Below are 16,521 nucleotides of genomic sequence, written 5' to 3'. Positions count from 1 at the left end.
GGGCAGAAGTTTGTTTCTCTCTGATTGCCCACTGAACAGGCTATGCAGCTGCCAGCTTGGGATGGTGACAGCTGCCACCATGCTCCACCATACCTAACCCCAACATTTTCTGTACCCAGGCCCCACCAGGCGCAGAGCATAGCTGGGGCAATGACCCACCCAGTGGGGGTGGGAGATGGCGGTAAACAGGACCACAGCAACCAATGCTGTCAGCCTGTGGTGCAGCTCATCATCCTGTTGGGCTTCCCTTAAAAGACACAGATCCTAAGATAAAGTCAGGAGAATTTCAAGACTGCAGCTGCAGAGCATTAAACCTCCAGCTCAGGGTCACTATGAGTGTGGGGCTCTATGTGACCTGCAAAGTCACTCCTGGCCACAAATGACCTTATATACCCTCAAGTTATACATCAGAGGTTTCTGGAAACAGAGCAGCAAAACTCCAATGAAGAAGGAAATTTTTCTGAGTTCTGCAATTAGCACGAATTAGCTTCCCCAAACTGAAATGCAGAAAGTCATCCCCATGACCATGCAGAGGGGCTGGGCCACACAGGTTAGCCCAAGGCAGATGCAGCAAGTCAGCACTGAAAACAAACAAACAAAACAACAACAACAAAGAAATGTCCTGTTGGCTACTTTGCCACAGCACAGGACCCTCATAACCCCCACCAGGCTGGCTATGGGAACTCCTTGCCTCTCTTCACTTAGGGCATGGACACAGGAGTCCTAACTCTCAGAGGAAAACACACCTGAAACAGAGAGAGCACCTACTCTCATATGAGTGCTTCCAACTGCTTTTAGTGCCCAGGTCTGGTGTACCCTTCCCAAATATTGCTACAGAGTCTTGCACCAAATATTTGGGCCAAGCTTAGGGTGGGGCAAGGGCATTAGGAGGCAAAAATGAGTGAAATCTCACACATCTCCGTGCAATTCTTTCTTGTGGCCCCACAGATGCTCACTTTGTTACTTAGCCTGTTAGGATTCCCCTGACACATTTCAAAGGGTAAATCTGGACTGCACACATCAGGTGCTTAAGCAAGGTACGTTGGCTGCAGCCAGGAAGAGCTGTAGAGGTTGCCGCTGGAAGCCAGGGAACAGGCTTCTCCTGACTTTATGTCAGCATTGCCAGAAACCACTCTGGGCTCAAGTCAGCCAGGGACCCCTCATCATACCAAGGAACAACTCAGGGGATGCCTCAGATGCCTCTCCAGGGGGAACGTGACTGGCCTGTCATGAACTGTCCCTGAACTAATGAATGATCTTCACGCCTCCTTCCCTGCCCCATACCCTGTCAGTCAAGGTAAACACAGCCCAGTTCCTGGGCTCCATGTCAGCCTCTGGAACACAAACACCAACTCTCCAGGAAGACGAGGGTGTGCTCTGCCGCCGTTCCCTCAGCCTGGGGGCAAGCGGCTTCCCCCTCTTTCAGTTCCTCACCTGTAAGCAGCCATCAGCTGCCAGACTCACCAAGGTGTTTGGGGGAATTAATTAAAGTTTGCAAAACCACCATGTTCCACAGATGAAAGGCACTGAGGTTTTTATTCATAATTTGAGTAATACGAGAAGAATAGTTCCTTTCTAAACACTCACGTTCCCATGGAAAACATCTTCCCGAGGCCCTGGCTGGGCAATCCTGTTCAAGCACAGCTTCAGTAGAGGCCCCATGACAGGGGGTGAGGTGAGGCCTCTGCTTTCTTTTCACTTCATGGTGAGCTCATTAAGGTGGTCTTGGACCAGGAAGAAAGGGGACAGGCCTCTCTTCTCGGGTCAGGCAGGGGCACTAATTGGGCTCCAGGCCCAGCACACTAGAGTTTTGCATTTTCTCACTTTGTCCTCATAATAACCCATGACACTAGCACTTCTCAGCCTCCCCCACAGCTGGTGGGAATACCCATCTGTGCAGATGAGAAAACTGAGGCTTGGCAAGGCTAAGACATTTACATAAGCTCCAGGGGCCAAGTTCAGACTCAAGTCTGTCCAACTGCTGTGCCCAGGCCTGTCATGAAACACTGGCGGTGTGTACTTATCAGTAACGGAGCTCCATCTCAAAGGACAGACTCAGCAGGCCCAGGGGGTGAAGGTTGGTCATTCTCTTCTGGGAGCCATAACCATTACCTCTTAGGATTTCCCCACTCCCTCCAACTTCCTCCCATAGGCAAGGACGGCAGAGGGACTGTCCAATCTGCTTAAGCCCAGGCATCCAGAGCTCTGGTGACATGGCTATGGTTGGAAAGCCAGACCGTGTGAAGGCCTAGAAAACCACGACCTTAGCAGGCTCCAAGACTCAAGAGATACAAAAGGAAGGGCAGGCAGAGCCCAGCCACAGGGCCAGCTGCTGCCCGCAATGGCTGAGGGACACACAGTCCAGATGCAGGCTCTGTGGCCACAGCCCCAGATTCCTCCTACCCGAGTTTCAATACTGCTGGCCACCAGCCCTCAGGATAGGAACTGAGGGCCACCCAGCCAGCTTTCCTCTAGGACAGGAATCCTTTATTGATGGCTCCTGTCGGCATCCTATTTCTGTCTAAATAGCTCCAAAGTGGGAAATCCCAAGATTGTGGACTTCAAAAAAGAATAAGAAAAGTAGGGGGTGGTGTTGAGGGGAAAACCACACATAACGGAAGAAAAAAAAAACACAAAAGTCTCATGAAAGCCAGATCCCCAGCCCCCAAGGCAGAGTCAGAAGCCAGGCTGGCTCTTGGGGACAAGGGTGGCAGTGCTGTAATCCAGCTGTCTGGAACTCAGACAAGAGTTCCCAACAGAAACAATGTAATGAGAGAGACCCGCCTGTTCTTCTGGAGTTCACAGAAGTGGAGCCACCCTGGAACCCATCCACAGAGGGGCCAGTGGGAAGGGCTGTTGAGAGATGATGGACACCCCTGTTCTCCCAGCAGGATGTCCCTGCTCCAGCTCCTTGCTCCTGCATGGAACTGGCAATTCTGGACAAGGATCCAGATGGTGTCTTTGGTATGCATCACCCTCTCAATTAATCACCACCTGGTAACCACCTCTTCAATGGGGACTTCGACCAGGAAGGAACATCCTCTGGCCCCTGGCCACCCCAACAGAGGTGACCATGGCCTGCTCTGGCCTCCAATGCAGCCAGTATTTGCTTCTAGGCGCCTGCCTACTTAACAGGACGGCTCAGTGGTTTCCCACTAAAACACCAAGTGCCTAATAATGTCTCATCTATGCTTGGGTCCCTAAGCCAGGGTCCCTAAGCTGGGCTACTTTAGTGAAGGACCAGGTTTAGGGGTTGAAGATATGTAGGGAGCCCGGAGGAAAATTGCACCTTTGGGTACAACATGCTCTGGGTTCCAAGAAGGTGGTGAGGACAGATTAAGAGTGATGCAGGGCAGGGGGGTAGCAGGTGGGCTAGAGAGTGGGGCATAAGGGAGTGTGGGTGTTCATGGGGCTCTCAGGCTTCCCCTTTCTTTTCCTACCATGCTTGGACTGGGAGTCTGGAGGAAAGAGCCAGGAGCTTGGGAAGTAATGGGTGGTACCCAGAAGGGGGGGATCCTGCAGCTCAGTGCAAGGTCTGCAGGGGCACCCAAGTAGGCACGAAAATACACATTTAATAGGTCACATAGAACCCAGGGCCTGCAGTACAGGTTCATGGCATCTTCTCTTATAAATTATATACCAACATTTAAATTTTATCAGCAAGTATTGTGGGATTTTACCAGCATAGCAAAAATTGTCCAATTTTTTAATGATCTTATCAGTATTTTTAAAATCCAAAAAGTTGACATCCTGGTGAATTTGCTGACTCCAGAGGAAGAACTGATTGGGAAGAAGGAAAAATGAAATGCTCTGCAGGAGAGTAGGGGACCAGGGGACCAGGAGCCAGGCCCCGGGAGACTTATCTATCTGTACGTTGGTTAGGATATCAGTGCCAGAAGCGGCCACAAGGCATCCCCAGTGGAGAAGAGCTGTGCTCTCTCTCCTGGGAAGAGGTGACAATTCACTTTTGGCCCTGTTCCCAGTGATGCCAGTACACTGTTCCCAGAGAACATCGGGCAAAGCTGCAGAGGAATTTGTTGAGGAACTGGCCAGACGGGATTAGGAAAACTCTGGGGATGGCAAGGACAAGAGTTTAGAAATATGTGACATGGGAATGAATCACCTTGGGCAGATGGGCCCATGGGACAGAGGGCCCTTTCTGTCATAATCCCAGCCTCTGGAGCGCTACTTCCAAAACACAGGTTTGACCTTGTGACCCAGGGAGAGAGTGTGATGGAGAAATCACCTGAAAAGGCTAGTGTTGTGTTCAGGTGGCAGAGCAGAGAAACCAACGATGCAGGGTGGAGGACAGGCTTTAGTTTAACCTCCACCAACCAGGGAGGTCCTGATACCTGCTCCCAAGCAGAGCCATGTCAGCCAACACGTTAAACTCAGAAGGCATTTTTTTGTGCTGGGACAGGGTGGTAGAGGAACCCGATGGAGTCTCTGGAGTTCCCATCTCATATGGTTCAGTAATGGAATTATTCTCATGGCTATTATCATAATTAATAATAGCAGCTACAATATTTGTTTGATCACTTACAATATACCTAGAACCATCTCATTCAACAGAGTTCAAAATAGGAACGCTTGGTTCCGCATCCCCCATCCAAAATTCTCTGGTCCAAAAGTGTTTTGGAATTCAGATCTTTTCAGATTTGTGCATATTCGCATACATATAAAATGAGATATCTTGAGAAGGGGACTCAAGTCTAAACATGGAATTCATTTGTTTCATATATACCTGATATGTGAGGAGAGAAGGTAACTTAATACAACATTTTTAGCATGCCTTCATTTTGACTGCAACTCATTACATGAGGTCAGGTGTGGAATCTTCTACTTGTGGGTTCATGACAGTGCCAAGTTTCAGATTTTAGCCAGAAGTGGTGGTTCACATCTGCTGCTCAGGAGATTGAGGCAGGAGGATCACAAGTTCAAGGCCAGCCTTGCCAACTTAGTTAGACCCTGTCTCAAAATTAAAAGTAAAAAGGGATGGGGATATAGATCAGTGGTTGAGCACCACTGGGTTCAATCTCCAGTAGCAGAAAAAAAAATGTTTCAGATTTTGAAGCATTCTGGATTACACATTGTAGGATTAGGGATATTTAACCTGCATTATGCTCCCGTTTTAGAGGCAAGGAAGTGGAGATACAGGGGGTTAAGACATTTGTTCAGGGTCCCCTAGTTTGCAAGTGATGGACACTGCAGCTCATGTTACAAGGCCCAGTTGGTTCTATTTTGCATCAGAGCACTCCTGTGAAATACAAAGAGCATATGTGTGCTAGCAAATACAGATCTCCTCCTTTATCACCTGGATATAGGTAGTAAGGGAAGCAGTATGGGGAATACAGGCTAACAGGGGAGCCCAGAGACTGGGTCACCCATGAAGGTGTTACTTTTAGCAAGTCATATCACCTCTTCAATCTTGGTCTCTTTATCTTTAAAAGGCAGGGTGGGCCAGAAGATTTACCAAATCCCAGAATTCTGGGCAGTTATGAAGACATAGCTGTCTATCTTCCTCAACTGTCTAGCTGGGGGAATACGGGCCTGGTTTCAATCCCTTATAAGTGGATCCTCTAACTTTAATCAGGGATCAGGCAAAATGAAGTCTGTGTGTGCATTGTATCAACGAAAGTGTGCTTGCTTGATGACAATTCTGTCTTGTGATTTAGTATGGAATCTATTATGTCAATGATCAAAAGATGGATGAGATCCTAAAACAGGGCGCTTCCTGTATCTACATTTCCATTGCAGACTTAATGATGGCTTGATAATCTATGCCAAGGTCACAACCCATTAGGGTCAGTGAACTTGGGATCCTCAGGTGCCCTTCCTATGACTTCTGAGGTGGCCATAAACAGTAAAGTTCAACTTGATGAGTCTAAGGCAATACCTGAGATGATGACATCATAGAAAATGGGCCAGCTTTACCTGAAAGCTCACAGGAATTTTCTATGTCCATCTAAATAGGTCCAAGAATGAGAAAAACTGAAGTGTTCAGAATGAACCTTCAGGATCAAGGAGGCAAGAGAGGTTAGCAGATGGGGTCTGCATCATAACCCACTACCATTTTTTGGTTCTGACTTGGGGGTCTGTCACGGCAGAGCAGAAAGGAGTTTTGCCATCAGACCTGGGTCTGAATCCCAATCTGCCTCTCATTGGCCATGAGACCCAGCATCCACATAACCTAACTTTGTGGAGCCTTGATGTCCATCTGTAAAGTGAGGAGAATATTCCTCACAGGCCTATTGTAAGGATTAAGCAAAATGAAATGAACCAGTAGGCAAAGTCCCTAGACCATCTGCAAATGCCCACTAAACGTGGCAGTTGATGGTGCTTCCTCCTGGATTTTCTCCTTGGCTTATTTCATCATAATCTCTAGGAAGTTCAGGACAAGGAGTTGGTTGGTCCTGGTCCCCCCTCCCTGCCCTCCCTGGGACTCACCAAGAGAACGTCAACAAAGGGGTTTTACTTGAGGCCAGGGTTACTTAGGTGCAGGCCAGTGATATTCCAGGCACTGACCTTGGAATATTATGCCTTTCAAGGGTTTTAAAAAATCACTACTTACTTTTGTTCATGGGTCAAATATTGAGTACCCACTTACTGTTACCAAATTAAAAAAAAAAAGATAGAGGAGATCTGTGATTTGTCCTCAAAAATGACCAAGGTACATGAGACAGCAACAGAAGACACACTATCAAAGAAAAATGGAGTCTTCCATTTTTCTACCATACGTACGTAGCCATCCTTCCCTGATCCTACAGTCCCAGTGATGCTTCCACACCCAACATCATCTCCACCTCCACCCCCCCAAATTCCCACGCCAAGGCCTGCTTATCAAGCGACAAGTTCAAAATTAACTCTGCCTCCTTCTGGGTTCTGGGCAGGACTGAAGACCCAGCAGCCATCTGTCAGCCCCTCCCTCCTTTACTCATCCAAGCCACGCCCTCCTACACACCCCGCCTCCACTGTCCATCCTCTACAGTGGCATCCATTGCCTGCATCCCTACCGCCCTGCCCCCCAAACAGGCTTCCTCTCTCTCTGGTCTAGCCCAATAGCTGCCAAACAGGTTCTCCCACCAACAGCCTTTTTTACCTTTGCCCCTGCTGCCAAAGTGAGCTTCCTGGACCATATCAGTCCTTTGCTCCACACGCTCCACACCACTCAGGACCCAGACCCAAGTTGGAAGCATAGGTTTAAAGTATATCAGCTGCTCCCAGACCTTATTTCCAGCTATAGTCCACACCCACCTCTTGCACCTCCCTTCCTGCCCCCTGCACCCCCTGTCCCCCACCCCCTTAGCAGGCAGAACCCAGCTTAGTGCCTGGGCTCCCGCCATTCAGGTCCTCGCTCAAGTTCCTTGCAGCCACTCACTTTTGGTTACCTGCCCAAGCTTCAGTTTCCTTTGCTGTAAAAGGACATAAAGAGGTATCCATCTCCTGTACAGGTGTATTGTAAAGAAGAAATGGGGGAGGGAGGCGATGCATGAGAAACCTATAGTCTATTAATTGGCACATAATAAACATGCAACCAATGGCAAAGGCCATTTACAGTAACTAATATCATGCTGCTCTCAAATGTTTAATGTGATGGACATACTCACTACCTTGACCTGATCATTACACAATGGACACATATATTAAATCATCACATTGTACCCAGTAAATATGTAAGATTGTTATGCATCAATAAAGTTTTCTAACATGTTGATCTCCCAAGTTGCCACACCTCCTCCTCTACCCATGGGAATCAAATTTGCTCCTCAAAGCCTTGCTTGAATGTCAGAGGGGAATCATGCCTTTCTCAGAGCAGGTCTTATTTTATTCTGACATGTGGTTTGAAAGTTTTCACATCTTATCTGGGTTACCCCTCTAGTGTGGCCAGGATCCATTCCTTAATCTTCTCTGTCCTAACACCTGCACCTCATTAGGCGTTCAGTTAGGTTGGACTGAATTTCTGAGAGGTCACCAGCTTAAGAAGAGTTGGAGGGGGCTGAATAGTGAGAGTATGTAGAGAGAGAACAGGAAAAGCAGCCAATCCTTCTTACGTTCCTTTCTTCCTAAAGCTTAGGTCATGGTCTTTACTTTGATTTCAGTGGAGAAGGAACACAATTGAATCTGACATTCATTCATTAATTCAAGTGCTTCCTGAGCACCTACCCCATGCAGACACAAAGAGGGAGGGAGGAACTAAAAATCCTTTCTCTTATGACCTCTACAGCCTTCCCTTCCTATGGGAAATGCTCTTTCTATTCTTGAAAACCATTACATTCAACTCTGCTATAAATGTCTGGCTACACCATCATTCAATTTGGTGTTAAAATGTGTCTATTTAAATAACGATGTCAATAGTGTCACTAGAATAGAAAATCCATGGAGGAGTGAAGGAAGTGTGGTCCTTATCTGAGACCTGGAGTGAAGTCAGCTGAACTGGCCTCACAGGCGGCCCTGAGTCATTTGGTCACCCTATAAGTTGACCCCTGAAACATTTTTTCCCCCCATTCTTAGTTTTGTTGGCTTTTCCCGAAACTTGACTGAGAAAATGGAAAGCCCTATACTGAGTAGTCCCCAAGGAGGCCTGGACATATCCCAAAGGGGTGAACAAAGGAGGGAACAGGGATGTCTGAGCTCATTAAATGGCAGCTTACCCAGCCCAGGGAACACTCCTTGTCCACTCTGCCCAGGGCTCTCCAAGCAAAACACAGTTGCAACTCTAGGCCAGGAGACACAGTTGAAGCAAACACATTCAACGGTGTTCCTCCAAGTAGCTCTGAGGGTCCCTATCCAAGCTCTTTTCTCCACTCCAAAGGTCCAAGTCTTCTAAACACACCAACTCATTCTCTCCCATGTGGTCACTCTCCCAACCACATGACCTCATTTCTACCCAGGCTTCTAGGCCCTGCACAACCCCACACTCTCCATGATGCCCCCAGGGCTCCAGCAGGCAGGGTTCTCCTCTTGCACCCCTAATACTTATCAGTGATGGAGCCAGAAGTGGTTCCTACTTAGGTCAGCCACATGGACCACTCAGAGTTCTCTGTCCCGCCCTCTTAGCCCAGATCTCATTTCCCACCATCTCTGATTTAGGACAACTGATTACTATCTTCCCTTCCCTACTTCAAGGGACAAGTGAGAATATCTGTAAAACACTTTGAGCTATTTAAACTAACAAATGCCCAGAAGTGACCCCCCATGCACAGGGTTAGCAGGGAAGAGACATAACTGCAAAGGAGGTGACATGTGCTCTTCCTGACATCCAGGGAAGCAGGCAAAAAAATAAACAACCAATAAAAAGCCATGGAAACCCACACAGGAGACTGACACTGCCTGTGGAGACACCTTTGTTCCTGGCAGGTGTGATACCTTACACTGCTACAGACATCTCTCTCTACTAGTCCCCATGCCCTCACCCACTTCAAAGTCTGACAGAGCCATGTTGCCCACTAACTGCTGGTCTGAGAAGACCCCTTCCTATAACCAGAGCAAATGGCATACAGGGGCAGCACATCTTGCCTAGCAATCAATTAGTTAATCAGGATTCAAGGCATTGAGCATCTGCAGGGGATGGGGAAGGCCCTGGGCTCCTGCCTATCTGCACAGATCTAGCCGCATCTGTTTTTTTTTTTTTTTTTTTTTTTTGCCAAGAAGGAGCAGACCTCTGGTGCAGAGTTAAGGTTTTTCGAAGACCTGGGTGAACTTCCTCTTCCTCACAGCCTGCTCCTGTGCTGGCTCCCCACCTGATTTCCTGGAACTATAAGGCAATGAAGCAGCAGCGCTGAGCCTCTTGGGTGGCTGAACTTCCCCAGCTGTGAGTCACTTGCAGGCTCCACAGGGCCAAGCTCTGATATCACAAAGATGCTGTACCAACCAAGGTGCTCCAGAAACCTGCTCCAGCTGACGGATACTGTGATCTGAGCCTGGAGGTGTCTCTGGAAAGGGCTACACTTGACTTTCCCAGAGTCCTAGAGGGAGGGAGGGAGGAAGAAGAAGAGCTGGGGGAGTGGGCCAGAGACAAGACTGGGAATCCACGGGCAGATACCACCACTCTGTGGGCAGGGCCCAGGCCCTTTAGAGACACGATGGCTAAATAGAGAAGTGCAGGCACTAAATGACACCTCTGCATGAGTCCCAGGGATGTGGCAAGCCTGTACCTCATCAGGCCCACTGGCCCTGGCCCAGCTTCCCTAGCCTCATGGTGGCCCCAGAATTGCCACCCTCTGGGCCCAGGGCAGCAGGAGTTTTGCTTGTTTAGACCTCAAACAAGCAGAGTTGGCCTCCTGGGAGCCCCAACCCAGCCAGGCGTATCCCCTCAGCTGTGGCAAGACCATACGTAGCCATCCCTCCCTGCCAGTGGCTTAGAAGTAGGGTATGAGCAGGGAGGAGATGAAAATAAGCAATCCTTGAACTCTGCCCCATTTCCTCCTGTGAATGACAAGCTCATCCCTCCCCACTACTCCACCACACTCAGAACACCCCAGGACCAACCTGTAGACGGCTTTGCAAGACTTGGGGTTTGTGCCAACATCAATACCAGTGTGACTTGGCAGAATCTCCCATCAATGCAGTGTCAGCCTGGGTGTGGGGGCCACTTGGGGGTGGGGATGGCACTGCACCAGTGCTTATCACCACCTTCCCCGTTGCCCTCGGACAGCTCATTTGATCAGATGAGGTGGCTGATTGAGAAGCAAGGTCAAACAGAGGAGGCAACGAGTCCCCAGAACTACAGATCTTCATGAGTTAAGGGGGAAACACCCTTAAGGTTTGGTGTTTCTTAACCCAAAACACATGGCAAGCTGGGAAAACGTCTCAGTTCTTTTCCCAGAAGTGAAGGGCAGGAGCTGGGGAATAGGGAGGGTGCAGAGGAGGGAACAGGTGACAAAGGCCTGGGTGACAAGTGTAGGCACCCAGCTGACAAAGGGCCCAAGGGAAGAGTAGGTAGAGGGTGCCAGACTTTACCTTTCACTGAAGAGCCCACCAGACCATCCCCTGGCCTAGGGCTTCTCTCCACTGGTAGTACACCTACCCTGGAGCACCCGAAACCCCTGGGGGCAGTTTTTGATGCCACAAGGTCTAGGGGAGCACCCCTGGTATTTAATGGGTGGGGCCCAGGATGCTAAGTTTCTGTAATGCACAGGACTCTGTCCTGCTTAAGATGCTAACAGTGCTCCCTGTTGAGACACCGTGGACCCCAGTAGGGAAAGTCCCTTCAACCTCGGGCCAGTCAGCTTCCAACTGCACCTGGGCAGAAGTGTCCAAAAATCAGGGGAAACGGAACTGGCTGGTAGTCACAGGAGGTGACTATAAATTGTATGTGGCCTCTGAGAAGCTTTCAGTGGACTGTGGTGATCTGCTCCACCTTCATTTAACTGGATGCTCCACCCTGTCAGTTTTTCTCTCCATCCTGTGGTCCATCTGTCTGACTTTCTCTATTAACCCAACAGGAAGCCTGTCCATAAAGCAGCAAGATTGACAGGCCACAAACAAAATGGTTCCCGGTGTTTTATAGCTGGGGGTCTAAGGAGATTCAGAAGCTCAAGGGAGGGAAGGGAACACAGAGTGAGGCACTCGACTTTTTCCTGGTCTGCTGCTGGGCTTTAGAGATCTTGAGGTATTCCCCTTGGGATACCACGGGTTCTCGTGGCCACGTGTAGCAAAGCTGCTCAGTGGAGGCTACAAATGCCCTCGGTCCTGAGGAAGCATCTCATTTGCTGACTATGGAGATAAACTGGTAAGGAAGGAGACCTGCCATCCACACGGGGCTGGAGGGTAGAGAGCATCACGTGCCTTTTGGTGGCATCAGTTTAAAGCAATTCAAAGGAAAACAAAAACCTAGTTGAAACCATGCAGTACACATGGAGGACACAGTTCTCCTCCAGGAAGGTGGCAGCTCCCCACCAATCCTGATCTTGCCCTTTCCCTACTGACCACTTTGGTTTTTGTTGGGAAGGGCAGAGATGAGGAGTCAAAGGGAAGAAGGAACAGGGGGAAAAAAAGATCCTCTTTTTCTAGAATGACTCAGCTCTAGTGAGAACAGGGAGGACCACAGAAAAAAGAACGGAGAGGTAGCACTCACATCGGAGCCCCAGATGAGCACAGAGAGAAAAGATCTTGGATTACTCGTTTTCAGAGAATGAGGTATCGCCTGGAGAAACCAGACCCATCTCAATGCAAGTGGTTTAGGCATCGAGACCAACTGGTGAAGTGGAAGAGCCACTTCAGAAGACAGTTTGGCAGTTTCTTACAAAACTAGACATACTCTTACACGATCCAGCTTCTTGCTTCTTGGTATTTACCCCAAAGAGTTGAAAACTAATATCCACAGAAAAACCTGTGCATGAATGTTAACAGTAGCTTCATTCAAAATGGCCAAAACCTGGAAGGAGGCAGCCACGATGTCCTCAAATAGATGAGCAGATAAATAAATGATGGTACAGTTCTACCATGGGATATTACACTGAATAAAAATATAGGGAGGACTCTTAGATGTTTAAGGTTCAAGAAGTGAAAGAATCCAGTATGGAAAAAGCTCTCTACTGTCTACTTATAACTATGTGGTGTTCTGGAAAAGGCATAGAGATGGTAAAAGGGTCAGCGGTTGCTGGGAGCTTAAGATGGGGAAGAGGAAGGGATGAATAGGGGATTTTCAGGGCAGTGAGTCTACTCCACAGGACACCATGATGGTGAATTATAATGGTCATTACAAATCTATCCAAGCCTATACAATGTATAACACCAAGACTGAACTCTAATGTAAACCAGGACCTTAGTTCTGACTTATTTATAGTTTATGACTTATTTTAGTTAAATAATAGTAATTTCAGTTAATAATAATGTGCCCATATTGGCTCATCAATTGTAACATCCCACACCAATGCAAGATGCTCACAACAGAACAGCGTGTGCAGTTTTCTTGAAACCTGAAATTGTTCTAAAAATATTCATTTAAAAACCAAATGAAACAAACCAAACCAATAAAACCCAGCTGATGACACTACAACATGATCAAGTGAGTTAATCTTCTCCATATTATGAACTGTCCAGACACACTGATTCCCTAAAAGGTTCTTCTCCTAGGAAGGCATGACTTGGGTTGGGCTTTTCTGGAAAGGCAGAGGAGACGCTGCTTAACCGCAGACCACAAGCCTTCCAGGGAGCACCATGGCTCTCAGCACATCCACTACCCACTGCTCCCCAGTGTGAAGACAGAAGACAAGTTAGCTTTTGCCATCATTATGAATTCTACCTGGCTGCAAACTTAGGGCAAGAGCACAGTGACTTCTCCTCTGTCATGGGGTCATGTTGGAAGGCTGGGTTCAACAAGTCTCTACTGATGGTAGCTTCTGAGGGGAAGCAATGGCCAGCATTTGGTCAGTGGCCAAGCTCCCTGGGCTGGGCCACCCTGTACCCAAGACTCACTCTCAAACTGACAGCACATCAGATGAGAGGAAGTGGGGAAAAACATGACCCCTGTAGAAATGGGCCCCAGAAGAACCAATGGAGGGGACAGAAGGAGAAGGGGGCAGAGCCATGTGTGAGGGGTCTTCCAGAGAAGGCTTTCAGTAGGGAGGTCAGAAGGCAGTCAGGAATCTGAGCAGCCTTGGACACAACCAAGAAAATCCAGTACTCTGTGTTCAGGGCCAGCGGCCTGGATTCTGTGGTTTGTCACGTAAAATAATGTATCTGAGACCTGCTCCCTCCAAGCTGAAGTCCAACACAATTTTTCCATCTGCCGTCAGCATGCTGTGACTGAGGCAGAATACAAGAGTTAGCAGGGGGCGCTGTTAATGTACCCTCCAGCTTCATCTATGACAGGGGCCTGAGGGGGCAGCAGACAGCCTTCATCATCAAAGGAGGTTGCAGCTACTGAGACCCTTCCCACCCTCTTCTTCCTGCCCCTGCTTACACTTCAGGTAGGAAAGGAACAAGAGAGACTGGGGGCTTTCAAGTTATCCAGCATCATCCTCCTGTAAAACCCAGTACAAGGTCATAAGCAAGGGGCTCATCCCTCTCCTGCTTTACTTTTTCCTCCCACAACTTAACATTTTATTTCTGCCTCCTTGGGATCAAGTGATGGGCTTGTGGGGCAGGGGTGTGTGTTTGGGTCCACTGTATTCTCAGCGCCTTGGACAGCTCTCAAGAAATGTTTGCTGAATGAATTTAGCTCCTTTTCATACCAAACCTGCTGGACGGTTCCAGAAAGAAGGCCAGGGGTCATGAACTAAGAAGATAATCCTTGAGTGCCTAGTCAAGCAGGAGAACTTTCTAAGGACCCTGAGGAATCCAGATACTTTCAGTCTGGAATAAGAAGATATCGTTAGAACTTTTCTATCATAGAATCTCCATCATAGAAGTTTTCTATCATAGAAGTTCTCCAAGAACTAATGTGGACACTTGAGTATTTTCTGTATCATAGGTGTATGTGTATACAAAGAGTCATCATGAATGTCCTTTCTGAATAAGTGACATCTGACAGACGTCTAAACAAAACCAGGGAGCATATCCTTGAAAAGATGTGATGGAAGAGCATCCAAGGCTGAAGGAATACCAAATGCAAAGGTCCTGGGATGGCAGTGAACTGAGATGGCCAAAAAAAGATCAGGAAGGCTGGTGTGGCTGGGGCAGGACAGCAGTGGAAATGAACTTGGAGAGTTGCTAGGGCAGAGGTGTCCTGTGGGGACCCCTAGAGTCTGGATTTTATTTCTCTCTGGGCAGTCCCTGGAAGGTTTTTAACAGAGGAGTCCCTCAGGGGGCTAGGGACAGAAGAAGTCTTAAGGGGGCAACAATGGAATCTGGAAAGAGTGGGACGGGACCCCTGCAGCATTCAGGTGGGGGATGAAGATGGCAGCCATGGAGGACACGAGACGTGGTCAGATGTGAACAGAAACAGTGGGCAGACTTGCTGATGGACTGAGCGTTGGGAGGGACACCCTAGCCTCCTCCTCCCTCTGCCTCTATCTGCACCATCCTCTGCCTTCTTCCCACTTTCCTAGGGCATGTTTGACCCTCAAGATTGGTTCAAATATCAGTGTCTTTAAGAATCTTTCCCAATTACTTCAGATGGAGGATCCCGTCTCCCTCAAAAAATAAAAATGGAAACGAATGAATACATAAGAACACAGACTTAGAGACAGATGCCCATTTGCAGGCTCAAGCTCCACAAGAGTGAATCTATACAATACATCTTACGTTGGTCCCAATGTTCTAAGGCCTCTCTAATGAACCTTCATTAAGCGTTCCCTTCCAAGTGTTGCCCACTATCCCCGAGATATTTCAGGGTGCTCCCACCTGGAATGAAGATCTTGATCATCCCCAGACAAGTCCTAGGAATCTCTGGCTAAGTTAACAGGAGGCTTACCTAGGAGACACAGGTGAAACTCCCAGGACAAGTGAGCCTCTGGATGAAGATGGCTCTAGAAGGCTTTCTAGAAGCTTCTCTGGTGTCTCAACCTGCTCAGCATAAACCCCAGCACTACCACCTATGGCTGGTCTGGCAGCATCACAGGCTCAGAGGCCCAGGGCCCACCAGGAGCAAAGCTAACAGGTGCAGTGGTGACCTGTGGCCAAAGCACAAACAAGCTGCAAATGCACCAAGCCACTTGGCTCTAGGGATCCATGCCCTAACACATGCATGGCCTCTGCAGCAGCCTCTCAGGCTCATGAGGGCACAGCCCAGGTCAACTGTCCTTCACATCCTCCCATGGTTCTTCGGGAGAGCACTTAACAACCATTGCCCATGCGGAAGCAGGTCTAAGGATGCCGAGATGGCTTCTGGGGCTGGAGCAGACATGCCACATACCCTCCAGGGAAAGGAGTCCTTCCCTTTAAAAAGGCAGAGTTCAGTATTCCGCCTGAAGGCAGAAGTAACACCCCCACTAAGATCTCAAGAAGATCCCAAGGTCAACAGACTTGAACACTGACACGGAGTTTTGTACCCAGTGTTAGTTGTGCTTTTGCGTTTATTTTCAGGGGAGGAAAACACCCTAGAGTGTCCTGAAGGATGACAGGACATAATAGTCCACACCCGCCCAGGCTCCTTGTCTTGCTGGGATACTAATTTAACCCTGTCTAACTAGGGCTCACTAGTACTTTTACATGGCTGTGGGATTTATGGACCACTTTTTCAAAGCCTAAGTACTGTTTTTAAGAAAATTAATATGGCATGAAATATTAGCAACATAAGTAGAGACACATTCAATTCTTGGAATCTCATCTTTTTCTCATTCTTAAGTCCATCATTTCAAGCAGGAAATCAAATACATGACACATAGATCAATGCCTCTCTGCTGAACCCACAGCAGACATTACTAGTTGATCACAGCACTGTTTCCCACTGAACTCAGATGCACCCATCAACAACCATTTCCAAGTGATCAGAATTGACCTAGAAGATGGATTTACTTCCCACTTCTGCTCAAAAAAAAAAAAAAAATCTGCTGCTAGGTCAATGATGTTCTGGGGGTAAGAGGTGGTGAGGAGAAGGAAGGGGAAAATGAAGAGAGATTCTGGGGGTAAATTATT

General features: G+C 48.2%; 1 protein-coding gene across 2 annotated transcripts in view; it reads right to left on the bottom strand.

The window, feature by feature from the left end:
• Window positions 1-16,521, bottom strand: part of TGFA (transforming growth factor alpha) — a 101,640-nt gene that overhangs the window by 67,734 nt on the left and 17,385 nt on the right. The gene's annotated exons all lie outside the window — the stretch shown is intronic.

This window comes from Spermophilus citellus (assembly GCF_964194105.1).
Source record: "Spermophilus citellus genome assembly, chromosome: 13".
Taxonomy (NCBI): Eukaryota; Metazoa; Chordata; class Mammalia; order Rodentia; family Sciuridae; genus Spermophilus; species Spermophilus citellus.
Note: the sequence above shows the minus strand (reverse complement) of the source record. Positions and strands in the feature narration are given on the sequence as shown.